Source organism: Typopeltis vanoorti, chromosome 14 (genome assembly GCF_054136105.1).
Source record: "Typopeltis vanoorti isolate ZY-2024b chromosome 14, IOZ_Tvanoo_1.0, whole genome shotgun sequence".
Classification (NCBI taxonomy): Eukaryota; Metazoa; Arthropoda; class Arachnida; order Uropygi; family Thelyphonidae; genus Typopeltis; species Typopeltis vanoorti.
Window position 1 is genome coordinate 5,162,195 of NC_143562.1, and position 16,583 is coordinate 5,178,777.

At 39.8% G+C, this 16,583-nt stretch overlaps 1 protein-coding gene across 2 annotated transcripts in view; it reads left to right on the forward strand.

Moving 5' to 3' along the window:
• The window catches only part of ChT (choline transporter), a 134,350-nt gene that overhangs the window by 72,081 nt on the left and 45,686 nt on the right, over positions 1-16,583 (forward strand). The window contains exon 1 of one of the 2 annotated variants that reach the window (XM_090404179.1): positions 6,455-6,727. The exons of the other annotated variant lie outside the window; for it this stretch is intronic. The gene's annotated coding sequence lies outside the window, so the exon portion shown is untranslated. Of the gene's footprint in view, positions 1-6,454; positions 6,728-16,583 lie in introns of those variants that run through there. 2 annotated transcript variants of the gene reach the window in all.

A 16,583-nucleotide genomic window follows, 5' to 3' on the forward strand; every position in this document is an offset into this window, starting at 1 on the left:
CACCAGTAACCCCTCATTAGGAGGGGAGGGACTCAACCCGTCCTAGAAGGATAGGATAAGAAATACCTCGCTTCATTTTCCTTTACCTTTGGGTGATACCCAGATTTATAAGCACGACGAGATTTTTCTTCTTGGGCTGACTTCGCCTCTAAACTTTCCTTGTACAAACGCCTCTTAATTACGCCTACTTCAACCACCAGTAAACGTGATTCCACACTTTGATATATTTTTCATATTCCTGCTTTATTATTACCAACTTCAGACAATTATGACTGAAACCAGTAGTTACAATTTGCCTCTATTTAAATATTTTAACTTGAACCCAGTAGTGACCTCTCTTTAAATATGTTCCGTTTCAATTAATTTAGTCTGTAGAACTATGTAATATTGGTATCGATTTCTTTGCAAAATTTTTTCTACCAAAAGGAGTAATTGAATGCAGTGAAATAAATGCACAATGAATAAAATAAACCAGTATATGTAAGTACCCAAGACCTAAGTGCTATGGATTTAATTAATAGTGAAAAAAATTGAGTGACATTTGGATTTAAAACGTTTAATATAATGCAATAAGGGTATTAATTATAAGAGCTACTGTCTCGTCTTGTTCATTAATGCAGAGGGCGCTCTGTAAGATTAGCAAAGTACGTGATCATTTACCTGTTAAGCAACTTATCGTCTGCCAGTTATGAATAATGAAGTTTTCTTTACTGAAGTGAAAAATAGCGCTTATTATTTTTTTTTCTTTTCGGATTTTGTTATTTGGAAAGAAGGAAAAGCAAAAATAATGAACTCGGTATTTAAACATAAAGAAATGCATAAATATACATGGTCAGCCAGAGGACAGAAATCAGTTATTGATTACATTATCACAAATTTTAAATTGGTCGAGGTAATCCTAGATGTGAGTGCATTATTATTATGTCACCTCCAGGGAGTCCAAAGATTCATCGAGGGAGCGTGTACTAATATTCCTTCCAGCTACTAACCGCGCTCAAACTTGCTTAACTGTTTTCGTGAACCAGCCATTAGTAGCAAAGGCTCGACCAATCGAAGCTTTCAATTAAACCGATTTCAGAGCAACATAACGTGCGAATATCAAAACGTAAAGACAAACATAATCTTTCAAAGGAGAAAACCTAATAAGAAGTAAAATAGTGATAGAATTATATAAATAGTGAAATAAGATGGTGATAAAATATTAGAACAGGTAAATGCGTATTTTCAAATACCTGGGATGCGACTTATCATGGAATGGAATGATATACTAGGGAAGTGAGTATGAGCAAGGTGGTTTCCCGTTGCCTTCCTTGCCGTGCTATGTCCTATGGCTGTAGCCTGTGTGTTCACGGGGCCGGTTTGCCTGCTTGCGGGATGAAAAACCCCAGATAAACTGGCGGAAAAAACCCTGCTGTCCACGCCCAAGACGGCTAACTTGGCTATGGCTGAGGAAGATCCTTAAGCTGCTCAAGTCATCGACGCGAATCGAACCTAGGATACCCCTTCCCCAGGCATATGGTTTCTAATCAGACTATATATATCCTCCTGTCTAAACGAACTTTATTGTATGGAAGTGAATCATGGACCATAAAAAAGAAGAATGAAAAACAGATTCAAACAGCAGAAATGAAATTTCTCCAGAAAACGGCTGGATATACGAAGTGGGATCCAACTTACTACTGTATAAGTAAGCAAAAATGGTCAGAACATCTAAATGAAATGGATAGCAGACTCCCGAAAATACCGTCTTCCAATTCTTCTTTTCCATTTATTTTATATCCATATGTCCCATATGGATATAAAATAAATGGAAAAGAAGAATTGGAAGACCTTTCTTAGAAAGCGATGGCATGAGACTGGAACAGTCTAAAATTCATGACAGGAAGAAGTGTTATTTGAATTAAAACAGTTCTGCTTATTGCAACGAGTATAAATACGGAAGGATTTAAAACCCGTACTTAATTTATGAATATTTGATTCTGATGTGCATAATCTTTCCTCGGAAAATGTTAATTTTTCACTGATGATTCATTTTGACTGCGCTGTTCTAAATAGGAAGAGAATTAACGGGCTCGACTCATTTTTATAGGCCAGTAGTTCGCGTTCCATTTCAATTGTGCTCGGCAGTTATCTTCAAGGGACAAACAAGAAATTAACTTAAAACTTGTAAAATTCATAATTCGAGTTTAAAATCTGGTAATTTATGGTCCTTCTTTGGCTGTTATTTCCTACAATTATCTTTACTACTTTACTTGATGATTAGCATTACAAAGTTATCTGCTTACAAAGCTTTAAGTTTTGGGATTTTCTTTCACGATAAAATTTCTGTTCTAATTGTGAAGATCCGAGTGAGTATCGATTGAAAGAATCCCACTGCTTCCATTCCTCATCATTCCAGTCCGGATGGCCTGTTTTCACTTATTTCGCAGATATTCTCGCTCACGTAATGCAGCCATGTTTCGCCGTCTCATAAATCGTCATCATCGCTTTTATTGCTGTCGTGTTTTGTTCCTGCGGTGAATGCTTATTCGTCTTAAATCCGATTTTGCTCTGTCTTAAATAAACCGCCCGAAGCCCTACTGAAATTCGTGTTTTATTTTCGTGACAAGTTTTGTAGCTGCACATCCCGTGGTCATTTATATCCAAGAGCTAATGGAAGATCTCATTAGGATTGCATCTTAATTACGACGAAAATGATTACGGGGAGCTGTTAAACGCATTCAGAAATGCGAATTGATATTTATCAATTCGCCAAATTAAAAATAAAACTGCAAAGGAGCTTTAACAGTAATTTTATTACTAATGCTTGAGTAGCTTCCCCTCCCCCCCTCCATTCATCTCGTTGCTTAATTTAGTTCGGTGCGTTGTGGGAAGTCAATTAAATTCCGTGTGACTGAAGGTTTTATTATTGCAGTTCAATTACGGTACTTACTCAGTTCCCGCAGAGGCTTTCTTCTGTCAGTTTCTCAAATATTGACAGAATTCATCAACTGGAATCCACCTGTCGAGAGCAGCAACACCCACTTGCCCTTCTGCCTTTGGTGGTGTGCGGTAGAAAAGCCTTCACATTTTTCCTTCAATAGCTGTTTACTCCAGACAGTACATACTTTGCCAAGCATTCCCCCAGCTCTACCAGTAACATTCTCGAGAAGCACTAAGGATCTACGACCCCTCAGTTACACCTCTCTCTCTTAGCCGTTGCATGGTCCAACTTGATTTGCGTTCAATTCTGCATCTAAGATTCGGAGCGATAAACAACAAATTGGATCTCCTACAGCATTCTGTAATAAATGTAGGCATGTTGAGCTTGCCGGTTCGCGTCTATTTCACTGAGAACCCCACTAGAAGAATCCTTCGCTCGCTTTTTTCATTCACGCACGGAAACTCGCTGTTGTTGATCCGAGCTGTCTGAACTGACACCTTCTCCGCGCTGTGTGATGCTACCCACATGTCTGCTTGCTTACACTCTCCTCCCACTTAACGCTTTGCTTCGGGCTGTGCAGCAGAACGCCGGTTACTCTACACCACACCGAGCGCTGGGAAAAAGCTGCTAAAATACACCTGCGAAATCTCTCTGTTGTGATTATGCGAGAAAAATGGGTGTTTCGAGCTGATATTCTATTCATAAATACTGAATAAAACAGAAATGGGAAAATAAAAGACGAATTCAGTTTGTTGCGACAGAGAAGTGGCATCTACAAAGGCAGCTGGTGGCCTGCGTACTGCTTATTGGATTGTTTCACTGATTTTCTTCTGGAAAGAGAGAATAACATTAGGTTGTTTTAGTCCACTTAGACTTTCGAATCTATCTTAGCTATTAATTATTCTATGATTATGCTATTAATTAATCCCCCCTCTCCCCGTCAAATGAATGAGTGGCCCAACTCAACTGACACGCCACTGTCTCACCAACCTGGCATTCTTGTATTTTCCTCTGCTTTGCTAAACCGGAATTTTTTTACATGTTGTCTGTTTGTTGTATTTATTGGCCTGTTTCCAGTTCTCTTGGAATCATCTCGACCTGTTTCTTTACGAGACAGTTTTTTTTTTAAATTAAGCATGGAGAATATTGTATGCTGTTGCTGATCATTTATTCCCAAGAATGACGTATCTTTGCAGGAAGAAGAAAATAATTGATTCAGTATTAGGCAAAGAATGGGTTTAATGTAATTCTATTGGTGATTTCCCTGGGCAGATCCTCATTGCGACCTAGGGATATGCAACGTGTCCCGAAATAAATTGTTTAAATAAAAATCCGCATCTTATGTTTAAAAAAGCGAGAGAAATTAATGAATCGTGCATTTCTTTAAGAAAGAACTCGTGTACTGAAGAAAACAACAAGGGCTGCTCAAGAAATGAATTTATTGCGCTTTCAGAATTCCAAAGTGAATGCAGATTCATAGTTTAAGCAACTTTATAAGAACAAGGCAACGTGAACTGAATCTTTTAGCACTTCGAAGAAAGAAAAGAAACCCTTGATATTCCAGTCACACCCGCCGTCTTGGCGCGTTAGCCACAATCGCACATTCGACGCATCGCGATATAATCAGGTACACACGCAGAAAGGCATTTATCCTCCCAAATACTACAGTAATTGAACAAAAATGAATCCTAGATTTTTAGCGTCTGTTTGCATCTTCCCTTCTACGAAGACGTGGTTCTATTTCAGAAAGAATTCTCAGCATGTAAAGATGAGGTGCGCAGAACAGAAGGTCCTTTATCTCTCGCCAGCTCTTCTCACCCAATTGGTCTGACCCATCGAAGTGTTTTCTGTCGAGTTTCAGCAAAGGACGTGGCTTTGCTGTAATGGATTGGTTAGACAACACCGATGAATCCCACACGCACACGTTCTGTTGTGAGACAAAACAGATCACACCGAGCAGACCCAAGTCTTCAATGGACACATTTCCATTTTCCGTATGCATTGTGCGACATTCACCGAGGACATTGCACTCGTGCTTGTCCTGATAAAGCACATCAAATCTACATTCAGAAACGAAAGCAGAATTCGGGAGGGGTTTGTATTGCTGAAGAAGAAGCAGGCGAGTTGATTGAGTACTCCATTGATTAAAGAGGAGGGATTCATGTGCTAACGCATGCAAGACGACACGGATGCTGATGAAGAAATAAAGTGTTTATTTAATGTGTGCGAATGAGTCGATTTCGTGGACACGGATTAGCGGGATTTGAATTTATCACGGGCAGGACGAACTTACCCATGTGTGCTCTCTCTCCCCTAACTATGTCCGCCCGTTGCTAAACATAATGATGTTACAGCGCAAGGGGGGGGGGAAACAGATGAGAAACGGCACGAGGCAGCCTTCATTCTCTAACCTTCTCACGGGTGAGCGAAGCCCTAACAAGAACACGCCAGATAAGGCCTCCCTTTCTCCCCTTGTTCGCTATTCTCCCCTGGTCAATGCTTATGCCGCCCAATTACATCCGATCTTCTGCTAGCATCCACGGCGGCCGAGGTTAACTGCCGATATCTGTTGGGGGGGGGGGGGAGGTCGGAGGAAACACAGTTGGTCATTAGCTGTAGATCAAACTGCCTCCAGCGTGTGCGTGCGTGCGTATGGAGTTGTTCCAACTGTGGCGCGGGTCTGTTGTGAGTGCCACAACAAACGCAATAACGGGGATGATGGGAAACACAACCGTGGCAAGTTTTTCATCGGCATCCTTAGGAGAAGGTGACTAAATCGGCAGAATACGGACTTCGGTTGGTGTAAATGCAAATGACTGGTATTATCGATCTCAGAAACAGTGGACGAGCTGGCAGAAGGTAACGATAACCTGGAAATCGGTTTTGGAAGGTTACTTTTTCGAAGTATAGTTTGACAAGAAATTCAAAGAAAATAAACGAACCTGAATTTGCTGGGAATAAATAAATAAATTGCGGTACTTTCAGTGGCAAAGTTTAATCCTAGAAGAAGTCCGAGTGTCTGAACTTGTGTTAGTTGAGCGTATACAAACGCTGTCTTCACCTGACTTGACAGTTAATAAATTACTTAATTTATTTAGACGCGCATGGAAACTTGACTTGATTAACCTGAACCAGTTTAAATATGAATTTGATAAACAAAATCACTTTTGGTTTCTTAATTATTGGCATCATTTTAATTAATACGAAGTCATACAAGATAGCTACTTACGTATCACAATTGATCATATAAAACATATAGTTAATTCTGCATTAACTGGAATCACAATACACATACAAATCACCACCAAATAAATCTTTCTTTTCTTTACCATACTTGCTAGTATATTTCCAAAATTTCAACGAGTTTCCTTTTTCAGCCATTAAAACATTCGCCTTTGTTTACATCGCTACCATGACGTCATACTCACGTGACTTCCGATTTCTTTTTCACGCACCAGCACGCGCAGCCAACATCAAAATAAACAACACAGTTCACCGGTGCTGCCAGTTAAAATACCATAAAAGCAATTCCTAAGAGTAAACCCATATTTGGGAATTTTTTCGATCATTTTATATTTTAACGATGGGAGAAAAAAATGCATCTGAACGATATTTTAAATGCCCATTTGGGAAACTTGACAGACTCACATAAGTATTGTTCGGAATAATTAATATTTTTAACCATGTATATAGTTGGAACGCCTGTTTATTTGCTATTTTGTGATGATGTAAGAATATGCTGATAATAATGCTGCGCAACTTGAAATGGAACTCCCACATTACATTCTCGACAAATAAGTTGAGGTTCGTAATTAACAGAATGTATTACGTTAAAATATTTGTAAATGCAACATTTTTAAGATGCTTATACGATTCTTGGGTAAATTCTTCACTGCAATATTGTATCACCTGTTGGGGTGAAGATTACTACAGCAATCTGTTTCCTTTGATACGAATACAAAAAAGAATAATTAGAGCTATAGACATTACTAATCTCTTCGCATATTCAACTAATTACCTATTTGTCATTCTTAGCATTTTTCCATTATAGACATAACATTGTAAGATGCTCTGTATATAATGTAGATTATGGTTTATGTTGTGGCCGAAACTTGCTAGTGGTTCCCAAGTCAAACAAAGAAATTTTTCATAAATCTCCTGAATACTTAGCTGCAAACATCTTACAGAAACTGCCTAATGAAATAGTCTTTAATCTCAGAATAAGAGATTCAGACTACCGCGTTGGACTAAATATGTTGACTTTTATTTTAACGTATATTGTAAGATGATTACTATAATTATTGTCTCAAGTATATGCTGCATATTACGTAAGCCCTCACAGATACAGTCATTGATTTTGTAGTGACTCTATCGCCTACATTTATATTTTTCTAGTAACTAAGTATGGCCCTTGGTTACACGCATTGCACACTTACTTTTATGCCATTTCCTTTTTTCTGTTTTATTCTTCAGTATGTTTCTTTAACGTATGTCTCTATATTATCGCTTGAACAGTAATATATTACGTTTATAATATATGTAGTATTAATTTTTTTACTTTTTTCAATGTTCTGTTTTCACTTCTGTTGCATCAGTATCGTATTATATTATTATTTGTACTATTTAAGAATTTTTATTATTTTTTTTAAGATTCCTCGTTTCCATGGAAAAATCCTTTAATCATATACACACACGCACATCGGCCAGTGTTATAGAATCGTGTAATAAGTGCTTTTTTGAAGTCAGTTAGTTGTCGGTGACACTGACTATAGTATATTGATGTAAAGTCGAAGGCCTGTCATATAGCATTATACGCGACGTGTGATTATAAATAGCACTTCAGAATGTTTCATTATAAATGAGTGATGTACTAATATTTTTTCAATGCAGTGTATGTTCGCGATGCAAACACCACCACTACTTTCTGCAATGTGAATAGCGTAGTGCATTCGTGTCTAATAGCGCCACCAGTGATTCTGAGCGCTTGGATTGCAACAGCCAACGAATTCGTAGTTTGGAATAATAGAACTGACCAAAGCGAAATGTCGGAAGAATAAACGAAATTTTCCGGTGGTATTCAGTCGAACCAAAACTATGGAAACATCACCAAGGCAGCGCTTGCACTCATCCAATCTTGTGCTGTGGTTTTTAGTGAATTTCCAGTTATCTCAAGTGCGCATTCTTTAAGGTGATTGTGGTCCTTTCGTTTTGATTCAAATGCAACACATACTCTATTTTATTGTCTCGTAGTATACTGGGATTCTACGGAGACATTCTTACAATTGTAAGTCGGGGGTTTAAGTTCAGTTTTCTGTGGATTATCGCAGTACAGTAACGAGGGTATGTGGCAAGTGTCTAACTTGCGCCCCCCCCAACCCAAAAAATGACAAACATTTTGAAAAATTTAAATGTAACAAGTTAAATTTTACTAAATGCAATATGTTAAATACTTACCGTTAACCCCATCAAAGTGAATTGCAGAATTTGTGTGTCTAAAGTGGTGTATTGCCGAAGTTTAAAAATACAATATAAAATAGCGGACTTTTATATCTATTTATTTATTTTTATTTTTACATTTTTTTACGTTTTCCGCCCCAAACTTAGTTGCGCTCATGGAGGGCGCCTCTTTCGCTACGCCATCGTTACGGCACTGCATTATTGTTGTTAATGTTGCACATGGTAAACGTACGTTGTTGTCGAAGAAACTCGACACTTTTTTTTTTTTGTGTGCGCTCGTGGATTCGTTTGGACTGACGAACATGTTTTCTGCGTATGCTAAGTTTGCGTGCTGACAACACAGGAAACTCATCAATGGCGAAATTCATTTAGTATTCTGCTGACGTACGTTTCTTGTCTTCCGAAGTCTGAGTGGTCAAAGCACTTCCCTTTCTAGAATTTTCTGTCTTTCTGCTTTTTCTTTTATTCTACTAGTTTGCATTTTCCCGCTTCATTTTTTCCGTTTTGTTTCGTATACCAACACCTAATGGAAAACAACTGCAATATAAAAAACAAGAAGAAAAAGTCCGGAATCGATATTAAGTAGCTGTAGGGAGAGGCGCACCAGTATCGGCCTTGCTTCCCCCCCCCCCCCACACACAGGATTTCCTCGTCAGTAATAAAGTTCTCCTGCCCAAGATTCGTGATTTGCTATTATCTTTCTCATAATTCCCTTTTTGTTATCAGATACGCGAACCTGTCTCGTTCTCAATCTGTCTGTCCCCTTCTTCTCATTACTATCGGCAATTGTTCTATCTCTCTTGCGATCCCCACCGTCACCTTTTGCCTCGGTCGAGCTTCGCACGTGTAATTAATAGTATTTACTGGATGAAGGCGGTGTGTCCCACAGTCAGCTCAGGAAGTGTCAGCTATTTCGGTCTCATTTGTCCGCTAGCGACTTCGCCAGTTCGGTCCAGGGCTTTCCAGGTTCTCTTTGCTGCAAGACCAGCTCCCGGGAGAGCCTGCGTCTGGTAATGAGATTGCGAAACTCGCTGCGTGGTTTGACAGCGCTAACATCACTCCAGGGAAATCCCCCTCAATCCGGTCTAGCCGATAGAGAGAGAGCAGAGCTATTTTCAGAAGGGGGGGGGGGTCATCAAGACGAGAGCCGTAGAATATGCACCTCTTCTTCTTCGTATTGCGACCACTCGTGTTTTCTATTGTTCTGTTTCGGTTCGTCTCGTTCTTCGGCGAAGAAAGAAGTCTTAACAAAGAAGCAGATGTAAGTCAGTTGACGAAATGACACTTGGACTGTTCCCCTGAGAGAAATCTTGCTCTTCGGTCTGCGGTCAACACAAGACCGAGCAATGGACTTCAGTCATGTGACACAAGGTCGGGTTTTTTTTTTTCTCCTTTCTAGTAACTCCATAGTCCCTCAGGTTTACATGGACAAAAGAACGTTCTGTATTTTTTTACTATTTTAATATCAGGATCTCAATTTTCATTTGAAATTCTACTATTACTACTCAAATCTTTTGTTCTTTTGTGCCTCATTACCTGCGACCCATTTCCGGAAATCCAAACTCTCCGGTGACATTTTGATACAAATTGGATTCTTTCCGCGCTTAGAATGGCCACAAGTTCCATTTTTATTTTTTATTATCGCAGCGCACCCTAGTGACAGACTACAATAAAACATTGTTTAAAATAAAAGACGCAAAGTTGAATTTTGCCTTCGAAGAACTGCAACGGTGTTTGGAATTCTGAATCTAAAAATAATTTAAGGGAAAAAATTTTCGAAAACAACTCTTTGTGATAATTTATGTCATGGAATTGTGCGACATATAATTAAACTTAATTCATAGTGTTGATAATTTGGTTTAAAAACAAATTCGAAAAAAAAAAATAAAGTGCAGAATTATTTAAAAATCAGAAAAAAAATTAGAAGATTTAAAATCGAGGGATGCTTCTATCTTACTGTTTCAACTTGCTACTGCTTTTACGTTATGGCTTTTACTCAACATTTCCAAAGAAATATCTACGTGTGGACCCACGGTCATATTAGAATACGAATGGCTTATTCGAATCCAAACCTATCTCCCCTTCCCACAATGGTGATTCAATCCAGCCTTCATGAATATTTCAAATCTCAGTCCCATATCGAATATGAACGAGAGAGGTTTCTATTTTCCGAAAGCCTCTGTTTAGGTCATGGAAAGCGAAAGAAATAGCCCACTCGGTTGCACTCAAAAACGCGATCTTACAATAGTCTGAAGTCTTGTTCGTATCTTCCCCGATTAAGTAAATACTTAATCAGGACTCTGGATTCAAAATCGTCTCTGATGGCAGCTCCGTCGCTAAATAAAAATATCTCGCACACGAAGAAAGCGATAAACCTGCATCAGATTGATGCGTGCTTGGAATATTTATGTTCTTTGGTTATCAGCAGATGCACCAGTCCGGAGGAAAACATTCCTGCAAAATATAGAACTCGGTGGGCCACACGATAAGAAATTAGTAGTAGGATAATGTTGCTTACATGTGGTGCACACCCATACCGACGCTGTTCTCAGTGTAGAATGGGGGGGGGGGTATCAGTTGAGTGATTTAAAAATATGCAGCAGAAATAAATATCAAAACACTGACTAGCTAATCAAGTACCTGCGCTAAAAAATAAATAAACCTGTTTTGGCTACTTCAACTTAAACACACTTCAACAAGCCTATATATATTGAAACGTCCAACAATGTGTTTGTCTTCATGAGACAACAATTTGTTGGACGTTTCAAAACAATGGAGAACCGGCTCACCAGCCCGGAACTCGGGGGATTGGGCGCCGTAGGCGCCAGGGTGACAGAGCCCCTAGTGTGTGTGTGTGTATAACAGTGACTGGTGGGTAATAAGATTGAAATCAGTTCATTAGAAATCCATCTCAGAATATTCCAAAAATGGGAGGGAAAAAAAAGTCTCGTTGACCCGACTCAGCTGTCAGACTAGAAGACATACTTATCCTGTTTATGCAAAAAGCGACTATCTGATGCTGCTACTGTTCAAATATATGTGACAAATGAGAGAAAATTGAGCATGTTTGAAATAATCGCATTTGCTGAGAAATACCGATGTGAGATGCCCTTCCACGAAAAGAGAAGCAGGAGAGGACTGCAATTTCGAAGCAGAAATGCACTTTAATGATTGGGTGCTGTATGAGACGAGTTCCTTTTTTTTTTTTTTTTTTAGAGTAATGGAACTAGAGGTGCTTGCTCGTCTGTGGAAAGAAGAACATCTGATGGCCAAGAAGCAGAAGATATAAGACCGTCAATCAGTCGGTTTACCGTCTGAGGATTTTAAGCAGGCTCCGAGGAAACTGCCTCGAATGTGAGGCAAACACTTCATAGCTGGAGGATTGATTGTTAGCTAAGAAGAATTTAAAAAAACGCATAGTCTGAATAGAGTGAGCGAGGAAGGACCCTAATGACATCAGAAGTGACATTAAGTGGGTGTGAGGAAGAATGAACCGCATTTTCTGATGAATGCCGAATTGAGTTGTTTCGCTGTAGTGAGAAGGTTCTGGGGAGAATCGCATTTAAGAGGATTGTCGCGACTTTTGGAAGATTTTATTGAACGGAGCAATAAGGCAGTCGTCTCATCGCTGCTGCTGCCCTTGCGTGCCACAAAAAAAAAAGGGGGGGGGGGTCAATATCGAATAAAGTGTTTCAGAATGTCCGGTAGAAGAACTGAAGCCGAATTGTACATGACTCTCAAGAGTAGATTTGCAATCGTAGAAGAAACTCTCGAGGAAGGCGCTCATCTCTCGACGGAAACCACTTCGTGGCGAGTTTTATTTGTTTGTGTGTGTGTGGTTAGCATTTTCATTGCGTTTGCGAGGAACGTTTTCGACGAAATTAGACACGAAGCGAACGAATGGTTAATGAGGAGGGGGCGAATACAAAAAATACTGCGTGAATAGGAACGGTGGGAGACACTCGGTTTATTCCAAGTTGTCAACAAACAGCGACAGTTTCTTGCTTGTCCCTTTGCCGTCAAAATAAGGGAACTTTTTCAGATTTAGTCAGGAAAAAAAACCTCGGACTTCACTGAAAAGAAACAAGGAAGCTAATACCTTCCGTAGGCCCTTCTTGTCTTGAAGATCAAGGACCGAGAGCTTTCTTCTTCTCCTCCTAGGCCCACCTTTGCCAAGCGGGTGCTGCATGGGAGGGAGGGAGGGGTGGAGAGGAAGGAGCTGAACCAAACCAAGAAGAGTAGCGGCGTTAACGACCAGCCAGGATTGGAGTGTTTATGAACAAGACGCTACATCCTCGCGACAAGAAACTTTTCCTGGTGACCGAGCAACTGATTATGACGAGGGGTTGCTCCGACACGAGCACAGCGGGACACGGCGGTCGATAAACCACAGGCTAACCGATCTGCCGGAACTCGGCTACGCTGACGAGAAAGGGGAGCGGGTGGGTGGGAGGGAGAGCTTCCCAGAGGCGAAGGATGACTCGGCTTCTCTTCGTAATGAACCGTCATCGCAACCTGGAGGGGTTTACGTTTTCGTTTCTTCGGTCAACCCCCAGAGTTCCGTTCGACCCGCAGGCCATCTACGACGAACAAATTAAGTTGCCAGAAGCGATCGGAACGCATTCGGAATTCGTTGAGTCAACTCATCGTCGCCGGGGGCATTACGACTCAGGTGGAATTACACGGCGTCCAGGAGGGAGGTTCGCGCACAGAAGCGCGTTGCCTTAATGTCCTTATCGTCCCCACGAAAATAAATACAAGTCGCAGACCACCCCTGTGACGAGGACGTCTTCTCTAACTCGACGGGAGTTGGCTACGATTTCCTGGGAAGGAATACGTGAGGTGGGCGATGATGAAAGGAGACACTTGCTTAAGATTGTTATTCACTCAGTGGAAGGAACAGTTCGCCACGCAGATTGTGAGAAAGAGGGGACGGGGAGAAGGTATGGACAGAGAGAAAATAGGAGAGCCAAGAGAAAGTGAGAAAATAAAATAATAAGGGGGACACGCACTGAAAACGAAGCGCGAAAATGCAGTCATTGCCCCTGCAGAAAGAAGAGGTGCACACCGGGATTTACGGAGAACGGTTCTCAGTAAAATCGATTATTTCCACCTGCCAAATTCAGGATTTTTTTTTTTTTTTTTTTTTTTTTTCGTGGAGCGATTAAAAACCACGCTACCTCCCAAGACGTCTATAGACGTCAAGGTTATCATGGATGCGAAGTGCATATTAAAATTGTAATACCATTGAACTTACATTGAAATATATAATGGATACGAAGCGTATGAGGATGCATATTTGATTTATAATGACCGGTAAGGTGGTTAAAGAAACAGCCAACAGAAAAGCACGCAGTGCCGAAGTTTAGACAAAACAAGCAACGAAATGACTACAAATGATCATAAAAAGAAAGAGCAAGAACTTGGACTGTTTCGGATATATGAAATATGTAAACTTCATTGTTTTGTTTTGTTTTCTGATTTAGTCATTAAAATGATCCCATTGGAAAAAAATGAATTGGACAATTTTTACGTAAAACTAAATACCAAATCTCAACAAACTCCATCAAATTGAGCACGAATTATCCTCTCGAAAAGTTTTCCGAACAAAACACTTGCCAATTACAAAAAAAAAAAAAAAAAGGTAAAAATATTATTCTTTGAAATTGTTTTGCCAGCAAAAATGAAATAAAACTAAGAAACAAATTCACCGATATCAGTCTCGAGCTTAGGATCGGTTTAACAGTTGAATTATGAATTGTTAATATTTTCGTGTAAATTATGTTATTCGAAGATTTATATCGCGTGATGGCGCTGGTGTATAACAATTAACTCGATTTTAGCTACGTACTTGAACACAGAAATAAATTAGTTTTCACTGATTCTGCCACCAGAAAACGGTCCGACTGGAAACCAAAATTGAAACGTCGCTACAGATTTGAACAGAGATCTTAACTACCAAATACAACTCGCGCAAATTTGTCAATAATAGTTCGTGTAATCTTGCCAATAACAACGAAACATTTCATGCATTCAGAGCAGTTGTACTGGAAAATTTCAACTCATGTTTTCAGTCATTTGTATTTCTGTAAATGGTCAAATGAAAAGAGTTTTTTAATCATTTCAAATTATTATTATTACGAAATCCTCCATTCAGTCAAAGACTCATCGCGGGAGGTCCACTGTTACGCAGAATTTATCATAACACGACTTTTAAATACGTTCACTTGGAATAAATCGGAGTTGATTTGGAGTAAAATTCAGTCCAGGCAGTCTTCTGCAAGCTAAAATATTCAGTGCAGAAGAGAAACTACAAGAGAAAGAAAGAAAGAGAGAGAGAGAGAGATCAAAGCACATCCGAAGTTGTTGAATACAACTTTTCTGGGCAGCGGGAGAAGACACGCGACGGTGTTTAAAGGGATCATCGTCCATTTTTTCTTCTTTCTTCATCGGCGGATTACTATTCCGAGCGAGCTTCGTTTTATGAATAGAATTATCGGAGCCCCATCTTTCTACCTCAGTTCTCCTTGCAGAATCGATCAGCGTTGTCTCCCTAAGACTCGGACAAAAGTGTTTCGAGCACAGGGGGCATTGGTCGCCGCGAATCGCATGCTGCGGGCTGATGGGAAACTTGGCAGGTGCACTCCATGAATAATACGGACCATCGTTCAGTGGATGTGCATCCTAAAGCACCCGCCAGGCTCACTTCGAGGATGTGTTTTAGTTTTTTTTTATTATTTTTATTTTTTTCCTCGGGGATGTCACTTTGGGTTTGATGGATGAAAGAATTGTTTGCGCATGAAATTGGCTGTTTAAGTGGATCGTTGTTGTTGGTGGGTGGTGAAGAAACAGAAGACAAATTAATTGGCTACAGGCAACTAACACATTCAAAACAAGGCAGCTAAGAACAGTCACGTCAATACCACCCATGTTAAACTTTCACGTCTTCTTCAATGGTGCCATCTGAAGGCCCATTCGCTGCAAGTCCCAAAATTCCAGTGACATTTCTTATGGGAGAGGGTGGGAGATTGTTTACAGGAAGCCTTGCGCTACACTGTATTGATTTCCTATTTTAATTACGACAATATAGCTTGAATTAAATAATAATAAACTTTAATTGATTAATTCACTCAGCGGCTTCGTTTTGTTTGTGAGTTTTAGTATTCCCCATGCGGAATATTGGGGAAAAATGAATGGTTTCGATACTGTTCTGAGTCCCACAAGCACAACTTGTGCCATACTTGGAAACTTTATATTTCAGCAGACATCGCAAAATGAGAATAAAAAGAGAGAGGGTAGGGTGGGGTGGAAGCAGCTAATGAGTCGTAGTCACGTGACTGATTCTTTACACCGAACTATACGGACTAATCTTTGAGCGAAATTTCGTAGATGAAAGCGAACCAAGTCTCCACCGGAATGAACTCTTTTCATTTTAATTCTAGGAACGAGCGAAAATATCTTCTGTGCAGATGTTAGAATTTTGTATTTAGAAAACGGGAATATCTCCCCGCTTTTTTTTTTTTTTTTTTTAAAGTGAACTTACATTGCACTCCTTACTTTGTCGATCCACACACACACACACACACAAAGGTCACAAGACCCACCCAGAGCATATCGACGCGATGTGTTGGTACCCAGAATTCCAAGCAAGTCAAGCTGGTATGGGCGCACCTGATTGACTCGTATGGCGAGAATCCAGTTGACTAAATTTATATGATCAGTTAAACGAGGGAAGTGCACAAGATAATATCGAACCAGCTTCCGGTTCGATGTTACTGAAATGTTTTCAAATCTCGACCAAAACGAATTAGGGATCGGAAGGAAATGTTCGCCCAGAATGAATCTTTCGTGGAACTGTTGAAGCAAATTTTGAATGAAGGCATCCAACTGATTCCATCCTTTCCTTTTGTGATTCATCAAAGGGGGTTTTTAAACAAGTGAAATCAATATACCAAGGACTTGCTATGAAGTGAATTAATATCCCAAACTTCCATATTTTCTTCTCCAAAGCCAAATCAGTCTGCGAAACGTTGTTTTACTATTATACAGAAATAACTCAGGTGCATTGTCTTCAAATTGCGTGCTTTCTTTGGCCGACTTGCTGTTGAGACGTAGCTCGTCTTCAGTTGAATATAATCTACAGTATAACGATTGTTTTTTCTTAGGCGGGATTTGAACCCGAGTCTTTCCTATCTAAAGGTGT